The sequence below is a fragment of the Hakea prostrata genome, chromosome 1 (genome assembly GCF_041222555.1).
Source record: "Hakea prostrata isolate BN-2017 chromosome 1, UWA_Hpros_2, whole genome shotgun sequence".
Lineage (NCBI taxonomy): Eukaryota > Viridiplantae > Streptophyta > Magnoliopsida > Proteales > Proteaceae > Hakea > Hakea prostrata.
Genome location: NC_142600.1, coordinates 51030044 through 51044614, shown reverse-complemented (window position 1 = coordinate 51044614; position 14571 = coordinate 51030044).

The window sequence follows — 14571 nt, the reverse complement described above, 5'->3', positions numbered from 1 at the left end:
GAAATTGTTAATATTTAGTAATGACTTATAACTCATGAAGACCACTCACGACCATTACTCCCAATGACGACTCCCGACTCAGACTCATACGACAACACATGACGACGACACAACTCAGACTCATGACAGCACACGACTACAACAAAGACTCACTACCAAGGATGACTCACGACGACAACTTTTAACTCAAGACCCGACTCACAACTCACAACACAAACACAATACTTAAAACTGACAACTTAACTCTAACCATGACTACAACCCAAGTACAAGTCATAAACTTTTAATTATTGTGTATTATTCAACCAAGATGTATTATGCTTCATTTATTCGAGTTTCTAATCCAAGTTCTCTATTATTCACTTCTAAGAAAATTTGAGTCACTTCTGGATTTATGACTCGAGGATGCTTCATTACTGTGTTCTGTGGTTATGATTGTCTGAAAACTTGGGCTCTGATACCATCTGTCACATCCCGCCCTAAATCCACCAAGGGGGTACCCTATCTGGATTACCCGGGGAGTGAATCACTGTCCTGCCGATCAAGTTTAGGAACAATCATAGCCACTTAGCACAATAATATAATCAAAAGCAAGAACAATTCTTTGTATTCAAATAATTTAATAATAAAGTCAATAAAGGATCTCAGAAGGATCACAAATGACATCAGAGTGCGGAAAAGATTCCAATAAAATAAATGATCAACATGCGGAAATGAGGTGGAATTTCCCTCTACAACATTAGCGGAAGGTAGATCGAATAAAATTAAGGGTTACAACCGGTTCCCAAAATAACAAGGGAACAAACTAAACTACGGTCTCGACAATTCAAATAAAAAGGTTAAAAAGGGAATGAGGCGATATCCCATCCCTAACACATAAGTATAAAACTGAACTGCCTGAGATAAGTCCCAATCTCGAACTACTAGTCTTTAACAACTTGTACACCGTGACTAGTGGGGTACGGGTCATCAACTTGGTCTTCAGAGTGTTGACTGTCATAGTCAACAGTGGTAGTACCTGCAAAAAGTCTAACCGAAGATATTGTAAAAAAGGAGTGAGTTCAAAAGAACTCAGAGCAAGGGGCCATTCCATACTAACATAAACTACATTATACAGAACATAGCACGATGCAATATGACATGAGACAGATGATGCATGTATGAATCTAACTCTATGTATGCTGGTCTCTATTGGTAGACATGCTTTAAGTCATAGCACCATACTTCTTTGGGTCGTCAGTCACTCCCCCTCAACCCATTCCGTACCTTGGGACTGCCGTGGTAGTTGGGTAAAGTCCTCTCAAACCATGGTAGGGGATTTGGTCACCACTCTCTCACATCACCATTTGGTCTAAGTATTGGCGCATGTCAAGGTAAAGCCTAGCCCAATGCAAGTCTTCTACTCATTCATATCATCTCAGATCCAGATACGTCCATTCCTCGCCCCGGGCGATCCTTTCCGGTATCCTTCACACTAGAGTCAGCGTAATCCCGGATTACGGACTCATCAACCCTATTGGTCATCCACAAATAGTTAACGGGAAGCTCTCATGTCCTCTCACGGGTTGGTCACCAGTCTTGAGCGCCCGTGAGCCCAAGTCTAGCCATTTGCAACCCTACCAATAAATGGCCCCTTTCGGGTATCCGCAATGCGATTTATGTCCTCTCACGGGATGGTTACCGGTCTTGAGCGCCCACAAATCCACACTACCACCACGGGTCGTTCGGTCTCAATGCCCTTCAGATTCGGGTCTGATACGACAGGGACATCCTAGCCATACATCTAGACAAGTCCTATGTATGTCATCCAATAATTTGGAAAAGCGTCGATGGGCATCTTCGGAGAACATCCCATACTATTCCCTCTGATGTCCAAGGACAGAAATGTCAATAGGACATTCCCCAACCCCAAATCATACCTATTCAATCACATTCTCAATTCCATCATATCATACATAAATGACATTTCATCATATAGAAAGATACATACCATAACATGATCAATTACATATGAATTTATTAAGAATACATAATCATGATAACAAAAGAATATGTAAACATGGCACTACTATACTTGAAGTACTTATAATAGTCATATACTATAGGAAATATGATAAAGAAGGTAAATCTACTAAGTCTTTAACATAGAAGCAAGAATCACATAATTTATGTAGTTATGGTAACAACCATCCTTACCTTAAGTCGCGATGATGATAATCCAATAATCTCAAAAGAATGATCGAAAGATGGTATTAAGACCCTAGACAAACATAAATGAAAGGTTAGAAAAGAAATCGGGAAAATCGGAGGTCGAACGGGTCAAAACGGAGCAAGGTTGCTATTAGTAGCAAGTTTGGTCGATGGTCTTTGGTCGATGGCATCGACCAAAGAGGATCGACCAAAATTGTCTTCGGGGCTGCATAATGGGTTTTGGGGATATTGGTCCGAAATTGGTCTTCCGGGGTTCGGATCGATCCGGAACTTGGAGGGGATGCTAGGAATAGTAGCAGGAGACTACGTAGCAAGAATTAACATGATCCAATGGTCAAATTGAAAACCCCCAATTTGAAACCTTAGGTTCAAACTTGGAAGAATCATGTTCTTCAATGAAATCAATTGCAATTGTAAGAGAACTTAGGAATTCAATTAAGGGAATGATGGGCAGCAGATTAGAGATACATACTAACATATAATCAGACCTAATTGAAAGAGAAAATTAGATTAGGAGATGAATTCATGTTGTAAAGAAGAGAAAAATCAAAATAAGAAAGCAAGAACATCATGTATGAGAATCATAGCATGGAAAGGGTGAAGAGAGGTTTAATTAAAGCAAAAGAGCTTGTAGAAGAGGTGGTTGCAAGGTTGCAACACCTTCTTCACGAACTCAGTAGCAAGAACAAGATGAGGTAGAAGTAGATTAGAGAGAGAGTGAGAGATTACATACCTTGGAGAAGAGATTAGAGAAGAGAGACAATGATTCTTGTAGAAGATCATCACCCAAGCCAAGGAGGAGCCTAAGAGGAGTCTTCCCACGTTCTCAGGTGTTGAAATGAGTAAAATATGGTTCTAGGTTCGAGGTTTCACTTAAATAGAGGAAGGAATATCCAAAAAGCATATTTTTCTCGAATCTGGGCAACTTTGGTCGATGCTCTTTGGTTGATGGCATCGACCAAAGAGGATCGACCAAAATAGGTTTCAGCAGAAAATCCAGGAATAGTTCAGCAACTTCAAACAGGGATTCAGAGGGCTATACGGGGTCAAATTGAGTGAGATTTTCTTCTACAAGTCAATAAAGAATTCTAGTTCCCAGAAATACCTTCGGATCAAGCATGGGAGTTCATTAGACCCACCAACTAAGCTCATGTTCTTCGATGCGCAAGCAGGATTTGCCAGACAGCAACTTCGGACAGTGATTTGGAGGGCTATATAGGGTCAAATTGAGTGGGGTTTTCTCCTAAAAGTCCATCAAGAAGTCTAGTTTCAGGAAATACCTTTGGATTGAGGACAGGATTTCATTAGGTATTTCAACTAATTCACCCCTCTTTGGTGCGCATATTTAAAACTAACACTGACAATGCTCTCAAGTGAGGGGCATCATCGTCAATGTCCATGGGCTTGGGTTTTGACACCAAATCATCAACCAAAAGGGTCCACAAGTCTCTTTTTCCCCCACTTCGGGTCTTCGGACCTACAAACATAACAAATTTCGGGTCGGGTCAATGTTAGGATAAGGCCAGATATTACAGGTCTACCCTAAGGGAAAGGTCTGGCATGACTTCCTAAGGCTTTCAAAGATAATAACACTGAAATCAAGGTCCAACTTTAAGGTCTAACATCAAACAAGTCTTTCTTCACCCAAAACAAATAGGGTGTCCGGGCTAGGTTTGGGCCGAATTTTACATTCTCCCCCCCTTAAAATAATTTCGTCCTCGAAATTTGGAGATTACTAGGCTTCTAAAGAGATGGAGCACATTGCTTTTATCTTGACCTTTCTTCTCCCAAAATCTTCGGAAAACAATTAGCAATAAATCTTTTGTAAGAAAACAAGGAATAAATCTAACATGATTTGAAATCAAATCGAAAGTATGATCATGGCTTCATGAAGACTTCACAAGGATCATGGCAAAGATCAATATGAAGATCATAAAACCTTAAGAATGACATGAGATTGTAGAAGAGATGGTTGCAAGGATGCAACATCTTCTTCTAAATCTCAATCGCAAAGAATAAAATCTCAATCACAAAGAATAAAACATAGTAAGAGTAGATCAATACAACACAAGAGAGATTACTAACCTTTAATTGAGGAATAGGAGATGAAAAGCTTGAAGTCTTGAAACAATTAGAAGGAATAACAAATCATGAAGGTCACACTTGATTTCTCTTTGAAATCATCATGTGGAGAGTTCACAAGGTTATAGGGTGTATGGAGATCCACTCTAGAACAGCAGGGATAGAAGGACCAGTTATGGGAATGACTTAAGATCACCCTCCTATCAAAGGGAATAGAAGGCACAAGAAGAAATAGTAGAGAGGAAAGATCAACTTCGGGGTAAACTTCTACCAAACAAAACTAGGCAACTCATATGACAGAGAATAAATTGAATAGTGCATATGGTATGTATGCATTTGGCACAGCAGCAAGATTAGGATTAGGTGGGATTTCACAAAAATATTGTCTTGCCCAGAACAACGAATCCCTCCCTTGTTGATCCTAATGACAGAGCCCAAGGAGTTGAAGCAAATACGGTTCATGCTCAACAGACAAGGTGTAAAAACGAGAGCAAAGACGGAGCAGCTGAGGGAAGCGGAAATAGATTTGTCTTCGACCGATTGGGGACCCATGGAGACAGACACTCTTTTTCCTGGAGCTGTTGCAATCCAACCACAGGCTTGAAAACCCAAGAGAGCGTTAAAGGAGTGTGCGTGAAACCCAGCCCTAACCTTGACCCGGAAACTTTGTTATTTGTAGGTCCAGTGACCCGAAGTAAAGTAAGAAGTCAGCTTTGGGCCATCCCAGTGGAGGACTTGGTGTCTGGCTTTGAATCCATGAGAGTTGATGATGAGGTTCTATTTATGGAAACTGAATCTTGATGAAGATCGGATTAGTTGATGGACTTGGAGTGCTCTCTATTATGGTTTGAAGGCATTTCTACCTATTAGGTAAGTCACTTGATATGTGTGCAAAACCCCTTTAGGATTGGATTTGATCTGGGCCTTCAATTCCCTGTTTAGGAGTTGCTGAACTGATTGGTCGACTAATTGGTCGACTGGACCAATCGACCAATCCACTCGACCAATGGGTTCTGTCTTTGGTAATTAGGTCTTGCTTGCTCTATTTAAGTCCAATCTCGAGTCTACTTCGTATTTTCTGCCTCCAAACTCTTTGGAACGAACCAAAGACCTCTGCAAGTCATCTCCCTTGCATCCTTGGTGTTTATCTTGACGGATCTTCGTCAAAACTCTTCCTTGTCTTTGTTCATCTTTTGATTTAACTTCTGATCTGCTTAGATCTACTATATTGATCATATTAGTAGTCAATTGCTGTGTTTTCTTTACATGATCCATGATCTATCAATCTCTAGTTGTTTCTCTTCTACCATACCATGCTTTCTTCATGAATCATGACAGTTACATCTATGGTAGGTTTTGTTTCCTTATTTAGATTTATGCTCTTAGGTCTATTTTCTTGAAGATCTAAGTATGCCTTCCATGATATCTTTATCTGAATCAATGATTCATTCTCCTATTGTTCTTGTCTATGATTTCTATCTTGAATTCTTCAAGAACCATGATTGATCTAATTATGGTAACTTTTTGTTTCCTAATTTGTAACTTGAAGACTTGATTCGATTAGTGTTTTGAGGTCCTCTATATGTTAGGATACTACTAATGTAGTTTACCCCTTGTTTAGTACCCTTTTGAACCACCAAATTCGGATCTTATTTCTTAAAACTCTGATTTTATAGGCCACTGTCTTCATTGGTCGACTGATTGGTCGACTGGGGCAGTAGACCAATCCAATCGACCAATGAGTACAGCAACTCCAGATTTGGTCTGTTTTGGATGTTTTGATATCTTTTCTGTTAGGGATCTTTCCTAATATGTTGTATACACTTGTTTAGGACCTTCTTCTCAAGTTTGTCAAGATCTTACTTGATTTCTTAGGATTCCTTTGCAAGTTATAAAAGGTAAGGATGGTTACTTCTTTAACAACATAAATCGCATATCTTAGTTTCTATATTTGAATCTTGTTAATTTATTTCTTTAATTAGATTCTTATAATGTTATACTACTGTGGTACTGTCTTGATATCAGTAGCATTACTTATTTATATTGAATTGACTCATGTATGATTTACTTACCAGTTATATACAAGTTGATTGTAATTATTGATTTCTTTCCATATATGAAGTTACCATATATGTGATGTTATGAATTGATGCTTGTGTATGCTTAAGTATGGTTTGGAAAGGAGAGGTGTCCTTTTGACGCTCCTGTCCTTGGACTACTACGGGAATATTATGGGATGTTTTCGGAGATGCCCTCTGGACACCTTCCTAAACTGTTGGATGACATATTTAGGACTGTCTAGTAGTGTTTGGCTAGGATGTCCCGTTATGTCAGACCCTAATCGGAGGGGTATTGAGACCGAACGACCCGTGGTAGCAATGGGGATTCATTGGCGCTCAAGACCGGTAACCAACCCGTGAGAGGACAAGAATCACATTGTGGGGGCCATTTATTGGTGGGTTGCATATGGATAGACTTGGGCTCACGGGCGCTCAAGACCGGTAACCAACCCGTGAGAGGACGTGAGAGCTTCCCGTTTACCATATGTGGATGACCAATAGGGTTGATGAGTCCGTTGTCAGGGACTATGAGGACTCTAGTGTGAAGGATACCGGAAAGGATTGTCAGGGACGAGGAATGGACGTATCTGGATCTGACTTGATGTAACTAAGTAGAAGACTTGCATTTGGCTAGGCTTAACCCTGACATGCGCCGGTACTTAGACCAATGGTGATGTGAGAGAGTGGTGACCTATACCCCCAGCCATGGAATGTCCCGAGGGATGCCGGACCCATTACCAACTGATGATGAGTGAATGAGACTTTCCTAAAGAAGTACGGTGCTATGACTTAAAGCATGTCTGCCAATAGAGACTAGCATATATAGAGTCAGATTCATACATTCATTGTTTGTCTCATACCATATTGCATTTATGTTTGTTTTGTAATCCTGCCATTTATGTTATTATGGATTTAACTGCCTTACTGAGTTTCTTTGAAACTCATTCCTTTTTGTACAATGTTTGTTAGACTATTCTACAGGTTCTGAATATCATGACTGCTCGTATGAAGAAGCGCAAGGAGAAGAGGCATATCTCCAGGAAGGTGATTGCGGTTACGACAATTACACTGAAGATCCCGCGAGTGGTTATGCTCCGTACGATGCTTAGTCCGACCATAGAGTGGAAGCGCCCTTGTGCCATTTATGAGATTCATACTTATAGGGATATTGTCTATAAGATTGAGAACAATTTAGTTACCTTTTGTACCTGCTATTGGGATTAGATTCTATCCTGTTTCTTCTCTTTTAGAACTACTTTTCCGCTGGTTGTAGAGTGGGATTTCATCTCACTTTACTTATCTGATTTAGACACTCTGATTATATTTAGTACTCTGATTTATATATGATTCATTCTTTCCTTATTTGGATCTATGGTTTATCTTTCGCACATCGATTATTATTGTTCATGATTATGTTATTGTTTATGTGGGAGGTTGATTACTCGATACCTGATCTTCGGGCTGTGGATCACACTCTCTGGTATGCTAGATTGGGTACCGGCTGGGAGGATGTGACAGATTGGTATCAGAGCCCGAGGTTCGAGGAAATCCTAACCACAAAAGACAATAACCGAACATTCCTGAGTCATAGATCTGAAATGACTCCTCTACTCTTAGAAGTGAATAATAGAACACTTGGAATAGAAACTTAACCTATGAAGCATAACAGAACATTTCCGAATAACATACCATAATTATACTTAAACAAATGTCACTAATGCAAATAAAAGAAAGGTGCATAATATACAATAATTAAGTGAAACAAAATGAACTTCATTAATTTCAAAAGCTTTTACAAGAATTACATATGAAATGCATAAATGAAAATCCTAGGGTACAGTCTATCTAGGTGATCTCCTCTGATCTCTGTATGCTCTGAACTCCTCCGCTAGCTGAGTCACCTGATGCTCTATCCTATCCTGTCGTGACTCCATCCTCTCATATATCTGCTCCTGTCCCGACCTCCATCCTCTCTAGCATGGAAGTCATCGATCTCATCCGTGCGCCCCCGGATCTGAAGTCTCTCCGGAACCGCATGAGAAGGGCCACCCGCCTCGAAGTGTGATGAAGGAAACTCGTGATGCACTGGCCCAGCCTCGTGCATCTCTGTATCGTCTCCGGCCTGATCATCACTATCAGGACCGATATCCTCTCCTCCATCCTCTGACTCCTGATCCTCATCCTCTGTCTCCTCATCATCCTCACCCTCCGGACCAGGAGATCTCTCGAACTGCTGCAGTCTCATCTGACAAATGGTCCGAGTCCCGATGACATATCCCTGTGAACCAGTGTCCACTGGTATATCCTCGAAACTCACCCCGAAATGCCTAAAGATCAAGGTTAGTAGCCTCCCATAGCAAAGGTTCCGCATGCTAGGCCGCAGAACCAAGTCCAGCATGACCTGCTGAATGATGTAGGAGATATCAATCTCGAAGCCCATGTAGATGCGGTAAATGACTAAGGCCTCCATCACTGTGACCCGATGGTGATGTCCGGCTTTCGGCATAATGTTTCGGCCGACTATGCGACCGATAATCCATGCAGAATCTGTCATCCGTCCGCTGGTCCACGGAGTGAAGCATCGACGACTATCCCATAGTGTAGAGCATATCTCGCGTAGCTCATATGGCATCAGATAGCTGTCCAAATCTGCTCCCGCAGGTATCCACACACACTGCTGTGGATAGTAGGGAACCTGCAAGATCTCAGCCAGTGCTCGGGTGGAAAAGCGAATCTGAGTCTGGAAGACCCTGCTCCTGAGGACAAGTCTAAGTGGATGTCCTTGACCTCGAGCCTCCTCTGTGTAAGTAAGGTTGCTGAAGAACAACCTCACTAGCTCCGGGTATACCGGCAGATCCTCAGTGAAGAGATGTGTCCACTGCAACGTGTCGAATCTCTGCCGAATCCTAAAGACTCTGAGCTGGAGTAGGTGAAGTAGACGTCCCAGCTCGATGTTGCAGTAACTGAAGTAGGCCTCGTACAAAAACTCAGCTTGAGGTGTGTCGAACATGTCCGGTCTCCGAACCTCCTGTCTAGGCTCTGAAGGAAACTGACCTTTGCCCCTAAGTGCCCCTACAATACGACCACGACCTCTACCTCGTCCTCGCCCTCCCCTCTGCATAGTGTGTATCTGTGGAAGAGACAAGAGACATTTCCAGTTAGTGCTACTTTAAGATTTGAGCCAAAAGGGTATTTTCGTAATTTTTCGAAAAATTTCAAATTTGGGGAAAATTTGATTTGAACATACTAGCATGTGCGCAATACTTGGAATTTCATGTCTATGAAGTTTGTTTGAAGAAAATCGATCGAAAACTTGAATTAAAGCGAAAAATTCAGCAAGAAGGAAAATTTGGGGATTTTGCAATTTAGGTCAAAATTGGATTTTTGAAAAGTTGAAATTGGTTAAATCAAATTTTATGGATCTATCTACAATATCATCTTGAGCATGTAGCATTTGATTTCGTGCGGAAATTTCAAGTGGTTTGTGAGAAAACGAAAATTTTCTAAAGTTAACAATTTCGGTACGAAAACGTTGTGAGATGAACACCAATATGTTAGAACTTGTTGTCTATGCATGGCATTGTGTTTGAAACCTAAGGAATAGGTTTCTAAGTATTCCTAAGCATGATTTCTAGCATTGGATACAAGCAAAACATGGTTTTGTTGAAATGCAAGCATGAGAAGATGAAAATGGAAGAAAGAATGAAAGATTTACCTTGTTTGTGATGGTTGTGTGTTGAAGTGTTGTTGTTGAAGCACCAAAACACCTCAAGAGCACTTGGAAGAACCTTTGGAGACTTTCCCTAGAGCTCTCTCACCTTTGAAAGAGGATAAAATGAAGTTGGAATGTGGAAATGAGGCTTATAATGCGAATTTTCGCATTACATCTTGATTGGTCGACTCATTGGTCGATCGGGTCGATCGACCAATCACTCGACCAATGGACACGGAGACCTCATTTTCTGCTGAATTTTTGGGAAATGTGATTTTTGCCTTATGGATTATTGTTTGATGACTATATGGATATATTTAAGCATGATTTAAGTTTTCAAATCATTTGGACTTGTGGTTTATGTTGAAACTTCAAAATTCGGTATTTTGATGTTCTCAGTTTTTGCAGAATGGTTACTCTGAGAAGTGGGCGTGGTGAATCCAGTGGTCAGGGAGGTGGTGAAATACCTCAGGGAGATGGTGAAATACCTCATGGGGGTGGTGAAATACCTCATGGAGGTGGTGAGATACCTAATGTTGATCAGGGTACCCATGAGATACCAGGTGCCCCGAATGTTGGAAGCTTTCGTGATATTGCCAATATTATGGGCAATATGATGCAGCAGACAAGCGGCTCGGTTCAACCGAGATGTTGGTGGGTTTCATGACTCGCATAATGAGACTCGAACTGGTGCCAATGTGAATCCTCATGCCGCAGATCCCGAATGCGGGAGGTTTAGCTGGAACTCCTCATACTACTTTGATGGAGAGTTTTACTGAAGATGCAAGTACCCACTTTCACCGGAGTTACCAAGGATCCCTTGTTTCCTAACAAGTGGCTTCGTGAGTTGGAGAAGGCTTTCCGACATCTGCAATGCTCGGAAGCTCAGAAGATTCTGTTTGCTGAACATAAGTTGCAACAAGAAGCTGATGCATGGTGGACCTCCACTCGGCCTGTTTTGGAAGGTTTGCATGCAAGAGTTGTAACTTGGGAGTTGTTCAAAGAAGCTTTTTGCTTGAATTATTACCCCGAGGCGGTGAAAGATGCGAAGGAAGCTGAGTTTATGGTTCTCACACAAGGATCTTTGTCTGTGTTGGAGTACCAACAGAAGTTTGAGGAGCTTCATTTCTTTGCTCCAGATTCTCTGAAGGTCAATCTCCCCAAAGCGAAGAAGTTCTTCAAAGGACTGCGTCCTGCCATTAAAGCTTACCTCATAGTCCAGCCTATAGTGAGCTATGCTCAAGTGGTGCAGAACTCGAAGAAGTTGGAAGAAATAGAGAAGGAAAGTGCACGTATGCAAAGACCCTGGCAGCCAAGGAACCCTGGGTTGGTGGATCGTAATGATCAGCGTTTTGTGAGACCTACACCCTACCCCACTCCTACTTTTCAGCCTAGGAGTGTAGGTCAGAACTCGGGTTTTCAGCAGCCCGGCCAGTTTAGACAGTATGGCGGAAACCGACCACCATTGAGTGCAAGTGCTAGGCCTGTGAATGCGAATCCTAGGCCTTTTGTTCAGAAGCCCCCTGTTGCAGCTACCCCAGTTGGACCCAGCAATCCTGTTTGCTTTTACTGCAAGCAAGCTGGTCATTTCGCTCGTGCTTGTCCGAAGCGGCCTGTCCAGCAGCCTGCTCCAGTGGTGAAGAGTGCTCCTACTCTCCCTCTGGTAGAGTGTTCAGTATTTCCAGTGCTAAGCAGGATCCAAGCCATGAAGTGATTACAGGTACATTGTTAGTTGCTTCTATTTCTGCATTTGTCTTATTTGATACGGGTGCATCTCATTCGTTCATGTCATCTGCATTCATCAAGAAGACTGACCTAATCCCTGAGAAGTTGTCTAGTTGTTTATTGATTAGTACACCTACTGATCCTGTTGTGAAACTAGATAAGGGGTTATCTAAATGTCCTGTGTTGATTGGTGAGAAGAGAAGGGTTTGTAAGAAGGTGCTGTCTGCACTGATGCAAGTCTATGCCCTAGTGGATGATGCTTCATCTGAAGGCAAGGGTAAAGTGGAGAAAAGAGTCGATGAAGTCGGGGTTGTGTCCGTGACTTTGTTGATGTCTTCCCCGATGATCTATCGGGAGTGCCTCCAGGATGGGGATGTCGAGTTTTCTATTGATCTCGTCCCTAGTGCCGCCTCGGTATCTAAAGCTCCGTATAGGATGGCTCCTACTGAGTTGAAAGAGTTGCAAAACCAGTTGAATGAGCTCATTGATAGAGGTTTCGTACAACCTAGTGTATCACCTTGGGGAGCTCCGGTCTTGTTTGTCAAGAAGAAAGACGGTAGTATGCGCTTGTGCATCGACTACCGTGAGTTGAATAAGTTGACTATCAAGAATAGATACCCGCTGCCCAGAATTGATGATCTCTTAGATCAGTTAAAAGGTGCAGTTGTGTTCTCAAAGATTGACTTAAGATCCGGATATCACCAATTGAAAGTGAAGTCTAGTGATATCTTCAAGACAGCTTTCCGAACACGGTATGGCCACTACGAGTTTAGGGTCATGCCTTTCGGATTGACCAATGCTCCTGCGGTGTTCATGGACCTCATGAACCGAGTATTTCACGATGTGCTTGATAAGTTTGTGATTGTGTTCATCGACGACATCTTGATCTATTCGAAGAGCGAAGAAGAGCATGCGAGCCATCTAAGTTTCACTTTGCAAAGATTGCGAGAAAAGAAGTTGTACGCCAAGTTTAGCAAGTGTGATTTTTGACTTAAGAGAGTAGTATTCCTTGGCCATGTGGTTTCAGCCGAAGGTATTCGTGTCGATCCTGAAAAAGTCCAAGCTGTGGCTGATTGGGAAAGACCGAAGTCGGTAAATGAAATAAGAAGTTTTCTTGGATTGGCGGGTTACTACAGAAGGTTTATTGAGAACTTTTCTCGGTTGGCTGCTCCTATGACTAAGTTGACCAGGAAAGAAGAGAAGTTTGTTTGGTCTGACGCCTGTGAGAAAAATTTCCAAGAGTTGAAAGATAGATTGACAAGTGCCCCGGTTTTGACTATACCTGATAGTTCCGGTGGTATAACAGTTTTTACCGATGCGTCAAAGATTGGATTGGGTTGCGTACTGATGCAACATGGCAAGGTCGTAGCCTATGCTTCTCGGCAATTGAAAGATTATGAGCGGAATTACCCCACTCACGATCTAGAACTTGCCGCTGTTGTCTTTGCTTTGAAGATTTGGAGACATTACCTCTACGGTGAGAAGGTTGCCATTTTCACGGATCATAAGAGTTTGAAATACTTCTTTACCCAAAAGGAGTTGAACATGAGACAAAGGAGATGGTTGGAACTAGTCTCTGATTATGATTGTGATATTCAGTATCACCCTGGGAAGGCAAACGTTGTTGCTGATGCTCTTAGTAGGAAGAACCAGAAGAAGACTTTGGATTTGAATGCTTTGAGTCTACCATTGTGGTCTTCTATTGGGAGCTTTGATTTGGAAATTGTCCCTGAGAATTCTGATTTTATTCTTTCTGCCATGAAGGCAAGATCTGGCCTTAGAGATAAGATTGTTGCTCTGCAGAGTTTTGATCAAGAACTTCTGATCAAAGTTGAGAAGATTTCTTAGAATCCTGAGTCGGATCCCGACTTTGGTATATCCATGGATGGTGCTTTATTGTTTAGAGGAAGACTGTGCGTGCCTGCAAACGAAGAAATTAAAAAGAAAATATTGAAGGAAGCACACCAGTCAGTCTTTACTATACACCCGGGAAGCACCAAGATGTACAAGGACTTGAAGGAACATTTTTGGTGGATTGGTTTGAAGGCTGATGTCGATAATTTTGTTGCCAAGTGTGAGACTTGCCAACGTGTGAAAGCCGTTTGACAACCCCCATCTGGATTACTTCAACCCCTTCCTATTCCTAGTTGGAAGTGGGAGGATATCTCTATGGACTTTGTGACTAGCTTGCCTCGGACAAGTAAAGGCAATGACACCGTGTGGGTGATTGTTGATAGGTTGACCAAATCAGCCCACTTCATTCCTATGAAGATCACTCATACTCTGGATAAGCTAGCAAGGCTTTACGTGGATAATGTGGTTCGCCTGCATGGCGTGCCATTGAGTATTGTTTCTGATCGTGATCCTAGGTTCACCTCAAGGTTTTGGAATAGTTTGCAGAAGGCCTTGGGAACCCAATTGAACTTGAGTACAGCTCATCATCCACGATCGATGGACAATCCGAGCGGACAATTCGGACATTGGAAGACATGCTCGAGATCTTGTGTGGTGGATATGGGTGGTAATTGGGATGAACACCTAGCTTTGGTTGAGTTTGTCTATAACAACAGTTATCAAGCAACAATAGGCATGGCTCCATTCAAGGCTTTGTATGGAAGTACTTGTAGGACACCTTTGTACTGGACTGAGACAGGTGAAAGAAAAGTCTTAGGTCCTGAGATGATTGAAGCTACGAGTGCTATGGTAGATATGATAAGAGAAAGGATTAAGTCTGCTCAGTCAAGACAGAAATCTTATGCTGATAAGAGGAGGACCGATTTG